Genomic DNA, 15,790 nt, shown 5'->3' on the forward strand with positions numbered 1-15,790 from the left:
ACATAAGAAGAGCCTCCATTGGTCCATATAGCCCAGAATCCTGTTCTCCTAGTGGCTGCTCAGATTCCTCAGTGGAAAGCCTGAAAGCAGGACCTGAGCACAAGAGCACTTCTCTCCTGCAGTTTCCAGCAAATGGTATTCAGAAGCCTTTATGCCTCTGACCATGGAGACATAGCCATCGTGGCTAGTCTTGCTTGTGGGGACAGTGGATACTAGCATTAGATGGACCTCTGTTCTGGGCCACCATGACTGTTATGATGCTCATTTACTATTTAGGGCTGTCACTCTTGCCTTAATTCATTTGCAAGTGTTCTTGGCCTCATCATGCAACTTTTCAAGAAGACATGGCAAGAATTTGGTACCGAAACAAAACAGAAAAACAGAAACTAGAAAAACTGCAAAGCAATTGCAGTGGAACACGCACCAGAAACAGCAGAATGAACACAGCAGCACCAGAGGAAAACAGCCTACTGGTATAATTATATCTGGGTGGAGTTTCATTCCCACGTGGGAATGCCTCTGGTGGGCAGGCCCAGAAGCCAGGTTCTGGTTGCCAAATAGAAAGGACTAGAGGGTCACATTTGGCACCCAGGCCTGAGGTTCTCCCACTGCTGGTATAAAAGAAAGCTCAGAAGAGAGAGAAAACTGACCACGACCCATTAAAATACAGGCCACGTTGCTAATGTGGTCTTGAAAATGTCAAGGCTCATCTGCAGATTACCTTGATTCTCCTGTCATGGGGAGTTACAACATCAGCATCTTGCATGTAGCATCTTGCATGAAGAAGATCTATGTAGCAAGCTTCTTTTAAGTGCTGCTTTCAGGGCAGGCAAACCATCCCAATGCAAGCAGGGCAGACAAGGAACACTTTCTGTTTGGCAAGGTATAAAAGGTTGTGTGGAGCACCAACCACTTTGAACTAGCAAACGGATTTCCAATCTCTCTGGGACAGACTTTTTAGCACACTGGCATTCTGAACTCCCTCTCATTACAATAGTTGGAGAAAGTCTTGAGCCAGTTCTTGCTTTCCCTGTTTGTGGCTGTGACTGGACACTGTGAACCCATAGCCTTCAAGGGGCAACCCAGAAGCCAAAGGACCAGGCTAAAAAACCATCCTGGAAGGGGCATGACTTCAAACATCTTCTGCCATTCGGTTGAATTGGATGAAGGCCCCTGCATCCTCCAGGTTCTAAGAACATGATAAGAGCCTGGCTGCATATAACCCAGCACTCTGTTTGCAGTTTCCAAACAAATGCCCTAGTGCTCCCTGTGTGTGATCCCTGGGAACTGGTAATCACAGGCATGCTATCTTTGACGGTTGAGGTAGAACATTCTTGCAGGCCTGGCTTCAAGAGCTTGGGTTTCAGTCCTAGGATAGCAACAGACAACTTTATTTCACCTGGCATCAGATTATTTGCATGTGACTACTTGCCATTGTTATACACCTTCCCCTGAGCTTCAGTGCCTGAAAGTGCCTGCTACTTTGTTGGGTTGGTTGGATTATGCCACTTGAGGAAGAGTCATGACTCAGTGGCAGACCATCTTCTTTGCACGCAGAACATCTCCAGCACCTGCAGGTAGGGCTGAATTCTGGAGAGCCACTGACAGTCAAATTAGTTAATACTGACACCAGCCTATAATTTTGAACCCTTCCACTGGTGTTATGCTCTTGGAATCAATGAACTTATTGGGAGAGATGAACGCAGTTAGGACTTTTGATGTGTTATCACCTGAGGAAGACATTCAAAACAGGACCTTATCTGGAAGCCTGCCTATTGTCAGCTGCTTCTAGTATCCTTCAATACAATAAAAACTATTTTTATGCTTTATGGTTCTTTGTAAGCCTTGCTGAAATGTACACTTTGCGATTGTAATGATATTTTGTCTGCTTTATTGTAATCGTCTTCTCATTATGTGACTTTGCATAACATAGCTTCCTATGTTTTTATAGGGCTTAGGTCCTGCTTGTGAGCTTCCCACCTGGTTGGCCATTATACTTAGTGCTTAGCCTGATGTTTTCATGAACCACCTCTTCAGGCACTAATAAGTGTTTACTTTCCAAGGTCTAAGGCTAGAACTTTAAGTTATGGAACTTGTGGTACTCCAGATGTTGTTGGACTCCAACTCCCATCAATCCTAGCCATTGCAGACAGTGGCCAGGGAAACTGGGAATTTTAGTCCAGCAACAACTGGAGAACAAATGGTTAGAGTCCTGTCTCTGATAAAGAATGATCTTTCCACCAGCCCTAGATGAAAGGGACAGAAGATTAGCACAGCTGCATGCAAAACATCTGCTCTGCCACTGAGCTCTGGGTTCTTCTTGGATATTTATGTATAGCATAAGCTGCCTTCCAGTGAGTTGCACCCTTGCTCCATCTTCCTCAACATTCTGGCTGCCAGCAACTCTTCATGGTCTCAGGCCAAGCTTTTTCCTAGCCTTGTAATTAGAGGTTCTTTAAGGGGACGTTCTGAGAATATAGGAAGCAGGCTTACACTCAATCAGAACATTGGTCCATCTTCATTTACACTGACTGTCATTGGCTCTCCAAGTTTTCACTCAGGGGTCTCTCCCAGGCTGACCTGGAGATGGTGGTGAATGAATCTGCATGCAAGGCAGGTACTCTGCCACTGAGCTACAGCCCTCTTCCTTGAATCAGATGTGCTTTGCCCTTGGGACACATGACTAGAGCTACTTTTAGGGGTGTGGAAAATTGGCTGTGGGCACATAGGTGAAAGCAGAGATATGTTCAGTGTCTTTGAGAATCCCAGAAAGTGTCCATTGGTGATGGAGTTGTAAGGAGTGAGGCTGGCCAGTCCAGCTTGGTTTTCCTGAAGTCCAATTTCCATGGTTACCATACCCTGGGATTCCACCACGCAGCTGAGCAAATGGCAGCTACTGACAGGAATTAGTAAGGGAATGGAAGATGACTTGACATAGCCATAGTTACCTGAAAGCTAAGTGTGTGTGTGTGTGTGTGTGTGTGTGTGTGTGACTAGAATTTCCTCTTTGTAAAAACAGCTCAGGACATTTTTGATGCGATTACGGGAATTTGTTATCAGTATGTCAACCTTGGAAGATTTAGAGGGTCTGTTACTAAGCCAGACACAGTAAGTGCCTGTGAATCTGTGAAGAGTGAAGCTGAGAATCTCGCTTGCCAAACACCTGGGGGCTGAAATCTGCTCAGCTTTTGTGGGGGCCTCCCTGCCAGCCTCCAAGACTGAGAGAACCCATTATGTAAACCTTGTTATCATCTCTCTGGTTAATTAATAGACGCTCGGTGCCAAATCCCAGCTGAATGCCGAAGATTTCAGTACTTTATTGAGAGTATTTGATCTGATAGGAAGCACTGTGTCTATAGGAAATGGAAGTATACCGTCCATTCTCTTTTTATCATTTTAAATTTATACAGTGAATTGGTAGCAATGAATGCCTTTACAGTACTGTCTTTTTTAAAAAAAAATTAAAAGGCTGTTTTGGAAGGGTAAGATAAACTCTTTGCTCCTGGTGGGCACAGAGGCAATTGCTAAACACCCACTAACAGGCGTCATTAATTACTTCACAGATGTCTTGGAATGGTTCTTTATGCTTCCATGATCTCACTCTGGTCGTCTCTTGGGACCACCTTTTAAAATGTATTGTGGTGATTGTTCCTTGCCGCCGCTCCGCCCCACAACTTCCCTGAAATGCCTTTTAAACTGGAGAAACCAGGGATTGAACTCCAGGTTCTCCTACATGCCAAACAGGCACTGTTCCTGAGCTATACTTCTTCCCCAAATGCAAGAATATACCTTATGTGAAATCACACCATATCAGTCATATCAAGACAGGTTGGAGCTGCTCTCCAAGGTCCTGAACACAGAGGCAGAGGTAGAATGTCCTCTTCCTGACCTGATGTCCAAGATCTGCTCCCCATCCCTGGAGATGCCATGGATTGGAACATGTATCTTTCTGCACATGAAGCATGTGCTCTATCTTTCTGAGACTTGTGGTCAGCAAAGTGTAACAGAACAGTGGGGGGAACTTTTTCTGCTTGGCAGTGGTGCTTGGGACCAGAAGGAAAAGTGGATGGAACAACTAATGCAGTTTTAATCATTGTGCCATAGGCTATTTTCCACACACACACCCCACACACTTTATCCCCCATCCTGAGATGAGGCATTATCAGAATTAAGGACAAATTCCAACCAACACTTTGGTGTGAAGCAGCACGCGTGGGGGGTGTGGCCTGGTGAGCATTCTGAGGGCTAGACAGAGAGACCTGGAGGGCCACAGTTGACCCCTGGGCTTGAGGTTTTGCAGCCCCTGTGTAATATGTGCTACATGCCCAGACATCAATGGCGCCAATGGGCCTTTCAGTCATAGTAAAAGATCCATCGCATCCTGGTCACTGTCTCTTCGAGCTCCTGCCGTCGGGACGGAGATACAGGACGATGATGACAAGAATGAGCCGTCTCAAGAACAGCTTCTTCTCCAGAGCGATCTCGGCCCTGAATGGGAAACCTGGACTTTGAAGTCACCTAATCTTCCTTGCTGTATTATATTATATTGTTTTAATTAGTGTTTTTATAGTTGTTCTGATTTTAAGTGGAGTGCCCTATCTGGGTGGATGGAGCAGCCAAGTAATTTCGTTGTCCCTGAGAGGGGGCAATGACAATAAAGATATTATTATTATTATTATTATTATTATTATTATTATTATTATTATTATTATTATTAAATAAGGGCTGGAGAATTCATTTAACAAAACCTTTGAGGATTCAAAGTTGCAGCCTGATGACATGTTGGGGACTGAGGATTTTGCCACAACAGGAGAAATTCAGCATTTGCTGATTGTTAAATTGTGCCACGGTCAGGTCAAACTATCCATCCCTAATTTGGTGCACCCATGTTTACAGTTCATTAGGTGTCACTAAAATACTTTGAGTCTGATTACCTTGCATGTCAAGGTTGTTGTTTATGCTTTCCTCAGAGCTCTGGCTTCTCCAGAGCAGGAAACCAGAAAGAGTGAAAATGGGTGTGATAATTCAACATTATTCCTCTCACTTCTGTGAATTCCATTAGCCATCTCTGTACTTACTGCCCCAGTTTATCACCTTGACTGCATTCATAATTTTAATAGTACACCCTGTGATTTTCTTTAGTGTTCTTTTTGAAATCCGTAATTCTCTAGAGATGCCTTAAGAGATCCTATCTGTTTTATGGTTCTGACAGCTATCCTTGTTCTTAGGAAAATATTGCCATGTTCACTGCAGGCTTTTGGCACCTTTGGACAATTTTGTGTGCTTTCTGTTTTTCTAAGAGTACCCTTTCAACAAAATTACTGTCAGGTGACCATGTTTTCTCCACAATATTTCCACACACACCCAACACAGCTTCCTTTCCCCCACTCCTGAACGCCAACTTAACATAGTCCTCAATGACTCAGGGACTCCACTCTGGATTTGTATAGGGTTGCTCCTCGGCCTCTTCTTTGGACAAGGAGCTAAAACTGCAGCAGGACCTCAAAGGAAGCTTACAACCACAACTTTGCAATTATCAGGATGTCTGCTGCCTGTGGGGTACGTGACTGTCATGTAGAGGTCCTCGTCTTGTCCTAGTAGTTACTGGATGCGCATTCCAGAGGCAGAATTTGATACTAAGGACAGAGGGCAGGATTGTTCATATCCGTTCATCTCCCAGAATCGATTTATGAGCACAAACAGTTATTATTTATTATGAAATCTAAACGAGTCTAATCTGCTGATTTGTGGTTCTTTGGGCAATAGATAAAAATTTAGCCAAGGATGCCCCACAGCTTCAGAGTATTGTTGAATGTCCCTTAGCTATCAGAAATGTCTTGGGCCGACACTAAAGATCTAGAATTTATTGTTTTGCTTGGCAAGCAAGGACCAATTCTCACTTTACATTATGTACTCTGATTTGCTGTGAACAAATGCATAGGAGGCTCTCCTTAAGAACAAAACCCATTGTTCGAGGAAATATGTACATTAATAAATCCAAATAAATCCATACAATCCTTTCCATGGTTGTCAAAATATAATAATAGGCTAAATAACTGTCAGCTTGTTGCACTTTTATAGTCTCCCACAATTTGCTATCAAGGCCTGTTTTAAAATTGAGCTAAGGCTAAAGTTCTTTCAGAACTTTTCCATTCCCAAATGTTGGTGGCTTTCACTCTCCATGTGCAAAATTTCTCAAACAATCCCAAGGAACCATATTTTTCACTGTTCATTGCCTTGGCAGTCATTGGCGACCCTTTAGTGCAATTTCCCTACACCCCAGTAGGATCTTCCTGGAGTAAGAATCATGCCCTTTCTTCTTCTGGCTAGGAATACCCCCTCAGTTGCAGGCTTAATTCTTTATATAAATATGGATGCTATTGAACTCAGTAACCATCCTCTTCACTTTCCCCAAAAGGGTACATGAAGAAGGGCCTCAGGTGATGAATGTTGGGTCTGAGTAGATATGTGTAGGGAGCACAAGGTATTGAGGCATAAGGCATCAACTGAGCTCCATCAAATATAACAAGCTCCACCAGATGTGCAGGTTAAACATCCCCATTTTTGCTCAGCTAAAATCCAGGCTCCTAGCACTCGACACAACTGGAATAATAATAATAATAATAATAATAATAATAATAATAATAATAATAAATAATAATGGCAGCCTGTCCATCTGACTGGGTTGCCCCAGCCATTCTAGGTGGCTTCCAGCATAATATAAAGACACACCAAACATTAAAAACTTCCCGATACAGGGCTGCTTTCAGATGTCTTCAGAAAGTCATATGGTTGTTATCTCCTTGACAACTGATGGGAGGTCATTCCACAGGGTGGGCGCCACTACTGCGAAGGCCCTCTGGCTGGTTCCCTATAACCTCACAATGGGGAACTGCCAGAAGGCCCTCAGAGCTGGACCTCAGTGTCCGGGCTGAACAATGAAAATGGATATGCTCCTTCAAGGTCAAGGCCGTTTAGGGCCTTAAAGGTCAGCAGTAACTATGCTCTTCCTAGTTTGTGAAGTGAGAGTGGAAGACTAACTTTATTTAAAGGCTGACATTTGTGTGAACTGAGGCTGGCTTAAATAGGACTTTTTGGCTGATTGACAACCATCCTCCAGTCTCATTGGCATTTCCTTCATCCATGCTGTCAGCTCTTTCCCACCACCACCACCCATATCCCTCTGCCTTGTCAGTTACGTTTTCCCTGTCTCTAATACATCTGGCATATTTTCTATTCTTTCTTTGCCTGTGGCTGGCTGTCCGTGGCTTGCATTTTGATTACTGCCAAATATAACGCCTGCGAGGTGCAAATCCTTCTTTCGAAAAATGGGCTTGGTGTGAAGGGCAGGTGGCTGTGCATAATGTTCTTGATGTTTTAAATAAAAAAAACAAGAAACTGTAGGCTTGTACACCAACCCTAAGTATACAAATTATTTGACTCCTTTGGTGGGAGGAAGCAGGCTACCCACTACTTTTGCAGTTGCAAAGTCTGGCATGGACTGCAGTATCTTAAGATTTCTCCCATCCTCTTTTGCTGCTCTCTCTTGAAATGTGCTGCAGTCTGCTGTGAGATGAACGTATCTGGGGTGGAAGCGGGGAGAAGGCTAAATTAGCATCATCCCTATTGCACCTTTCCCCATTGCAATCGTCCTCTGCTGAGGCAGTTAACCCCACTCCCTGCTGAAGTTGTGTTTATTTCCAGTTTTTGAGTCTGGTTGAGGTGGGGCAACATGATTAAAATTGTCTGGTATATGTGTTTGGAGGAGTCTGTAGTGGAGAACTAATGGGTTGGAAGGAGATATGGGCACAGGATAGATTTGATTCAGGTTGCATTTACCTAATTCACACATCCCAAAACAAGATGTGAACTGAAGTGACTCTGAATTTTGCAATGCAGCCCTCCAGCCTAGTGAAGTCTGTGGAAATATATATATTAAGGGAAAGTGTGCATATAAAATGCAGAACTGTACAATGCACAGTAAAGGGAAATGGTTTCACAAAAGTGTGTTTATGGGGCCAAATTTGCACTAAACTGAAATTTGCCCACCCCTAGTGGGAGAGGGGTTAAGCAATTCCATCCTGCTGTGTCTTTCTTGCAACTATCCTTCTGCCCTGGCTGGGCAAATAAGGCTTTTTGTGAGAGGGAAACATGTTTTCCCACTCGCCCACCATCAACATTACTGCTGTCTGCACTGCACTACATTCACAGCCTGATCAGTAACTGGGACTGCTTCTTCCTTGGAAGTGATTCTGGAGTAATGCTAAGATAATGCTACAGATTGAATTCATATTTGGTCATGAAAACCAGTTCAGAGTGACAGCAACTCCCCCAAAATTAATTCCAGCTGTTTAAAGTCTTTGGGTTGGGGGATTCCTCCCTTTCAGATCAACCCCAATGCTGCTGACAATATTTGAAGTTTATAGGTTTGTTTTGTTGGCACTGTGCTCTGAAAGATGCTAGCAGGCAACATGGACCTAAATCATAGGCTCTTGGATAGAAAGAAAAGCTACAATCAAATATACCCACTTAACTACAGAGCATGTCTGTTTTGCTTAGCAGGGCTACTTTGGAGTCAAAGGACTGTGTTCATATTAGAAGAAAGAATGAAATATTACTCAGTTTTAGGTATTAAAATATTCTGCTAAATCAGCTAGAGGACCTGATAAACCTATCTGTTACTCTTTCCATGTAAAAGCTCTCCTGATGTAATATTTCTCCCATCCATCATGGGAGTTCATCTGTATTCATCTAAAAGTTGACTTATTCTCTTGTAAACACATTGCATTTTCCTACATATTGTGCCACCCATCATCCCTTTGCTTTGTCCTGATTTTTTTTTTTTTTTTGGGGGGGGGAGAAACATAAAATGATGGGCTTTGCTTTTAGAGAGAGGCTTCAGAATACAGTAGGTTGAATCCAGACTAAATCAGCCAAACTGTGTCTCCATCAAAGAGAGTTAAGTCATGATGATGACCAACTTGTCTAATTGATTTCAATGGCATCTGAGTTCAACTGATATAATCTGGATTAAATCCATTGTGATTAGTTTTCTTCAATTTTGTATTGCCCTGACCTGAATATTAGCACTCTTTGTGGAGCTATTCATTTGGTTACCCCAGGCATAGATGTTGTATTTAAAGATTTATGTGTCTCCCCAGCCTTCCTGCAAAATACCTCAGGGTGGTAGTTGTGGAATGTAGAGCTTTTTCACCATGATAACTTTGTGTGGTAGGTTTGGCTATGGGAAAGTGACTTTCAACTCCAAGCACCATTTCTGAGACCAGCAAGGGTTTTGAAACAAAAGGAAATTGGTGTGATATAGGGATGGGAGGGACTCTAAATCCTAATCAGCTCTGGTGTTCAAAGATACTATAGCAGACTATAATATGGGATGTTGCTCACTGTCTCTCTTCATATCATTGTTATAGGTTTGAGGGTCAGTGTGGATGATATCTGTGGGTTCCTTCCAGGCTTGTGATCCTGTATCTAATAAAGTTTAGAATCCAGTAGAAGAGGCTGCTGAACCAGCCTTGGCTATCCAATTAAATGCTACTATTTACATGGCCAAAGAAGTTGCCATAGAGACAAATGGGCATGGCCTTTTTCCACCTCACTTGGCTGGATGCCACATCATCCTAGGATGGAAAGCAATAGGTCAAGGGAATTTTTTGTGTGAGCATGAGGTTTTGGCTTGTGTTGGAAGCTGAATGCAGAGGCGTGTCTTGCTTTGTGCTGGACCCAAAGCTGAGCTTGGAACTTCTTTGGAAATCTACTAGGGAGGCAAGATTTGTTGGGGTGTTAATGCTGTGAGCCCTTCCATCTTATGCTCAAATAAAACCATATATTCTAAAGGCACCACAGTCTCCATTTGCCTTCAGTTCAAGGAAACCAATTCCTGAGTAAAGTGTAGGCACCCCTGAAGCCTCTCGCTGCTCAGTGATTGGGGCATGCACAACAGTACTTACTGGGGACCAAGCCGGTAGAGATGAATTATTGGATGGGTGGAGAACTCCATTTGCAATAGTTTCTACTGTGGAGACCAAAGACCTGTAACAATGTCCTCCTATATGCCAGATTGGGAATCCTTCCCACTCGTCTCAAGTTCTGTATTCCCTTTGGGGGAAAGTGGTCAGGAGCAGCATACCCCAAGGTGTGTGAGGTTGCTCACCCACCCACCATCTTCACAATTTTTTTGTAACTCGATTTGAGGGTCCCCCCCCCCTGCAATCAGAGAGAGAGAGAGAGGGAGAGAGAGAGAGAGAGCTCCCTAGTCTGTGCTGCTGAAATGATTCCTGATCTGCTGGTGGAGGGGAATGTTATAATATCATAATGCTGTTATACAAGTCTGTGGTGTGACAGCACATGAAAGTACTGTGTACAGCTCTAGTCACCTCAGTGCAAAAAAAGGATATTGTACAGCTTCAAAGCTCACCTCAGAGAAAGGTTATAAGATTTGGGGCTTTTTTCCATTTAGAGAAAAGACAAGTAAGAGGGGAAATGATAGAGGTGTAAAAAAAAATTAGGCACTGTGTGGAGAAAGTGGATAGAGAAAAGTTTTCCTCCCTCCCTCATAGCACTAGAACTTGGGGCCGTCCAGTGAAGCAGGAGGTGAGAAGATTCAGGAGGACAGAGAAAAGAAAGTACTTCTTTGCATATCACATGTGGAACTCGCTCCCACAACGGGTAATGCGGGTTGCCGGCTTGGGTGGTTTTAAAAGACAAATTCCTGGAGGATAAGGTTATTCCTGACTGTGTTGTGCCTTCTGAATGCCAGCTGCTGGGGATCACAAGTGGGGAGAAGGCTCTTGTGCTTAGGTACTGCTTGCAGGGTTCCCATAGGCATCTTGTTGGCCCTGGATTTGATGGTCCTTTGGCTGGCTCCTGCAGGACTAAGACTGCCCTCCCTCTCATCTTCCCCTCCCCATTTCAGCTGAACAGGAATCACCTGAGCAGCAGCAGCAGCAGCAGCAGTAGTAGCAAAAAGAGCAGCTGCTGCTTTAGAGGGGCCAGGGGCATCTGGGTGGCCCTTGAGGGTCAGCTGATGGAATAGCCTAGGTGTTTCCCTCTAAACACTGAGCTCTGTCTGCTAGAATTTTGGGGGAATCTGAGGGGAAGGCGTTGAAACATGGCTGCTGTGCCAAGAGCTTGGGTCAAGACACCTACACTGCCACTCTGTATGTGAAGTTCAGAATCCAAGTTAAAAATATGTCTGGGGCCGATTCTATGTCACGCTGCAAATCATAGAACCATAGAATTGTAGAGTTGGGAGGGGTCACAAGGGTCGTCCAATCCACCCCCTTTCTGGTCATGAAATACATTCTCTTTGCTATTCTGTCCTAGCTGACTGATGGTGCTCATCTTAAATGCCTAGTACAGTGGTACCTCAGGTTATATATGCTTCAGGTTACATACGCTTCAGGTTACAGACTCCGCTAGCCCAGAAATAGTGCTTCAGGTTAAGAACTTTGCTTCAGGATGAGAACGGCGCAGCGGCAGCAGGAGGCCTCATTAGCTAAAGTGGTGCTTCAGGTTAAGAACAGTTTCAGGTTAAGTATGGACCTCTGGAACGAATTAAGTACTTAACCCGAGGTACCACTGTAGTATGGCTTGAAATACCAGCTTTATTATGACTTGTCTAGAAAATGGATGGGCGGTGCATGGTTGAAGTAAAGCAACCATCCGGGCCGTCACCGATTTTTTCTTTTTAAAAAATGCATATGTAAGGTGCTTCCAAGCCCAGAGGTATCAATACCCCATGAAACGGCTCTGCTTCCCGTGAAAGTGCCCACAAAGGAGTTATCATTCAGTGGGCTCATTTCCAAGATGATGCTTATAAAGACAGAGAGAGAGAAGTTTTATGCAAATTCTCTTCTGTATACTTTCTCCCACAATATTGCTCCCACTCTTATAATTGCCTCTTCTTAAATATCTCTGCCAGCTTTTCTCGTTAATTAATTAAACCTTTGCTTTTACCAGTTCAGAGATTCACTCCCTTGCAAGCAAATATCAATCTGTACCCTCGGGTGAAGGGCGAAGGCTCTCCTTCTTTATGTTTCTGTCTTCCTGAACATAAAAAAACCACACATGAATGCTATCAAGTTGAAAGAGCAAGCACAGATGAAATGTGCGGCATGGAAAAGGCACAGTCCTTTCCCATTTTCTGCTTCTGTGGGTTTTAAAGGAGCATGCAGAATTTTACACATCTGTGTGGCTATTTTGTAAATTGGGTGCAAAAAAAGGGAGGGTTCACCTTCAGGTGTGGGACATTGGTGTACTGGCAAATTCAGAAGTGCAGGATCTCTTCATGATACTCCACCCACTCCCCCTCACAGCCATGTCCCTGTCACGAACTAGTTGTATGCAGAAGAATTGTAGGAAGAACCATTTGGGAAACCCTCAAGGGGAGAAGGCTCAGAGCCTGGGGAGTGGTAGCTGCACAATGCTGAGTGGTCAGAGGGAGATGAGAGGGAAGACTGGGAAGAGGAGGTGCCAGAAGCTGAAGTGGTAACAGGGCTTAGAGAACTGGGAGAGTCTGCGCCAGAGAGAAGTCCAGAATCAGAGGCAGAAGCTGAAGCAGAAGAGTGGGAGGAGGGAGGCCAAGAGTTAGAGATGAATCTGGCTGGTGGTCACAAGTGTCTCCCCCTCCTGCTGTGATGAGCTCCCCTGCCCCCTTGTCTCCCAGAACCAGAAGAGGCATGAAAAGGGCAGAAGAGAGGTTAGTTGCTTGCAGGTGGAGTCTCCAGTTGCTTGATGAAAGCCATGGTAAAGAGGCAGGGACTTTCGGTGTTGGCAACTGATTTACATGGAGGAAGACCACTGGGAATGAGCTGCTCTGCTCATTAGGCCTGACACTTAACCAAGACTGTGGAGTTCATGTTTTTTTGCTAGTAAAGAGTTAACTCCATCTTTGACCTGTGTGATTATTGGCAGGCATGCTCCTGTGACAATCCCCTTCTAAGATATACAACCGTCTAAGATTATGCAGAATAATAATAATAATAATAATAATAATAATAATAATAATAATAATAGATGCATTGCAATGATCAGTGCAGATCTCCATGTGTTGCCTTTCAGCTAGATCTATTTTCTGTGCATGTACATGGGAAAATGATTTTGAGTGCTCTAATATCTTCTTTCAGAGTGGTAAGCCAAGTTGTGTTTTCCTTGAAGCTCCTTTGTACATAACATAACTTGCACACCATTCTCTTGAAACTGAAAGAACCTTATGTTTTCAGTGTACCTAAATGCTCAGCTTTGGAGCACAGAGAACAACTCCTCAGTGGTCTTTCTGTGCACCTTCTCCAGAGTGACCCTGGAAGCCCATCCTTAGTGACTGACTCACCTCCTTCCACCTTGATTGGCTCCCATCAGCATACAGGGTGAGAAGACCTCTTCTCGGTGGCTGAAAAAGCTCCCTTTCTCATGCTGATTGAGTGGTTCTAGGACACTGGAGAGAGGGCACATCCTGGCAGGCTGCATCCCTGGCTCACTGTCCTTCCCTCCCTGCCAGCTGCTGATGGTCTCTGGGCCCTGGAGCAGGTGGCACAGCATGGCCCTGCTTGGCTTCAGTGGGGCGGGGGGGCACTTCAGCAGCACTGGCAACCCACTCTACACTGGTGTGTGTGTGTATGTGTGTGTGTGTGTGTGTAGACACAGCTCATGCTCTTGTCTCGACAGCCCCCTCCCTTGTGTGATTACAGTACGTGGTATCAGAAATCCTGAAGAGGCTCTTATAATTATGTTATCTGAACACACAGGATCTCCCAGCTTTGGCGGCTGCATCCAGCATGGGGGCATGCTGGAAGAGCCTTACCATGTAAGATTCCAGGCACAAGTTAAAGGTTTTCTTTGCAAACAAGTGTTCCACATCTTCCTTTCTTTCTGGAATGCATACTTTAAACTCAGTATTTACACATTCGCCTTTGGGTGGATAGATCTTTGTGCTGTAGCATTCTGTCATGTTAATTCATACATTGTTAATGAGGTTGGATGATTTATTCATACTTTATTTTCTTATTAGACACCACCCTTGAACAAACTATTGGAAAAGGCAGCCTTAAAAGTACCTTCCTAAAATCAGTAAAATGTGCAAACTGGTCCCTTAAGGCGGCATGATGACATCCAGATTAAAGAGTACAATGAACGGGCAGGCTCAAAGGCCAGAATATTTGTTTTAGAAAATAATTGATTATTAGTGTTATTATTTGGGGTTTAAGAAGTGTTAGGGGAAGTGTAGTTCATCCGGTGGAGGACACATGGTGCTCCTTCTGGGGTGGTTTGCCCACTTTTGATCCCCAGCCTCCACTCAGCTCTCACCTGGGACTCCTAGAAGCTGTCAGCATGTGACAGTGGTCACACCCTTAGAATAGCTTCCACCGGTCAGCTAAACCAGGTGAGGGGAGCCAGTGGGTCTCAACCCATGGGCTGAGTTATGGACTTCCCCTGCATGCAATGACAGGCTCTGACAGATTGAGCTCTCAAGACTAATAGTGGGTTCTGCAGTTTCTGCATGTGCTGCAGAGGGAAGTGAGCTAAAGCCCCTCTTCCTTTGTGCACAACACCATCTTTGAAAAGTGAGCATTTCATCTACCTGGCTTGGTTAAGATGCAAAATAGATAAGTGGTGACTGCAACTGGCGATGGGGCGAAGTCTTTATTTTGTGGCTTTCATGTGGCTTTTTTGCCAGCTAATGGGGAGAGAATATATGGTGCTTCTGAAATGTGTGGGGCATGCATGAGAATCCAGTCAAAAAATGAACAGAGGGCAGCATGGAGGGCAAATCTCTCCCTTTCTTTCCCCAAACTTTGTACCCTACAAAGAGTTTTCTGAACTTACTGAGAGGTCTTCCTCTTTCCTTCCTGCAGGTGGAACTTTCATCTCATCCTGGAGCCAGATGCTAGTGCCTAGGTTTGCCTTTTTGGCAGGCACCTCTGCATTCAACAGACTGGGGTGTGAGTGACCTTCGTGGGACCTAGATCAAGGCAAGGTAAGCCTCAAGCCTAGATGTTTGAAGCAGGCCCAACTGGGATTTAGATGAGCCAAGGGTCTTGGCATGCTTACCAGGGTGAAAGCCATGGGACTGCATACTGCTTTAAGTAGGACATCCAGATTTACAGGAGCCATATTGGCTTCTGATTAGCTCCTGGGGTGTCTTGTTTGGCTTGCATGAGAGCATGGGCTCCAAAGATGCCCATTTTAGGGGATCATGCTCTCACATGAGTCACTTGGCTCCCATGAAAGCATGGCCCCTAAAGATACATATGGGGGGGGCTATGCTCTTCTTGCATGAGTCCCGTGACTCATGCAGGACCGTGGCCCCAGAAGACACATGTCCTGATTTCACTTGGTGGCGTGTTAGAGGGTATAGGAGTCGGTGTCTCTTCCACCCAATAGCCCTCCTAGATCCTTCTGTTTGGAGATCCTTCCAAGACCAACTCTAAGGGCCAGATATTTCCTCTCCTTCACATCCTTCCTCAAATCCCACATCCTTCCATGGATTTTAGCTTCATCCCTTAGTTGAGCCCTCGCCAACCAGGTGCCTTCTGGGGGTTTGGACTACAGCTCCCTTCTGCCATAGCCAGCACTGAGATCCTGTGTGATGCGGTGGTTATAGTGTTGAACTAGGACCTGGGAAACCAGGGTTCAAATCCCCACTTAGCCACAAAGCTTACTGTCTTCGGCCCAGCCTGCCGTGCAAGGCTGTAGGGCAAATAAAATGGGGAGGGAGGAGTACCACGTACACCATCTTGAGCTCCTTGGAGGAAAAGTGGGATAGAAATGGACA

The 15,790-nt window shown here is 44.7% G+C and overlaps 1 protein-coding gene across 14 annotated transcripts in view; it reads left to right on the forward strand.

Annotated features, from left to right (window-relative positions):
- LOC310836945 (5-hydroxytryptamine receptor 2A-like) overlaps positions 1-15,790 on the forward strand; it is a 241,768-nt gene that overhangs the window by 126,144 nt on the left and 99,834 nt on the right. For all 14 annotated transcript variants that reach the window (XM_083722949.1, XM_083722952.1, XM_083722955.1 and 11 more), the window contains exon 2: positions 14,871-14,992. The gene's annotated coding sequence lies outside the window, so the exon portion shown is untranslated. The remainder of the gene's footprint in view (positions 1-14,870; positions 14,993-15,790) is intronic.

The sequence above is a fragment of the Podarcis gaigeae genome, assembly GCF_964106915.1.
Source record: "Podarcis gaigeae genome assembly, chromosome: Z".
In the NCBI taxonomy this organism is placed as follows: domain Eukaryota; kingdom Metazoa; phylum Chordata; class Lepidosauria; order Squamata; family Lacertidae; genus Podarcis; species Podarcis gaigeae.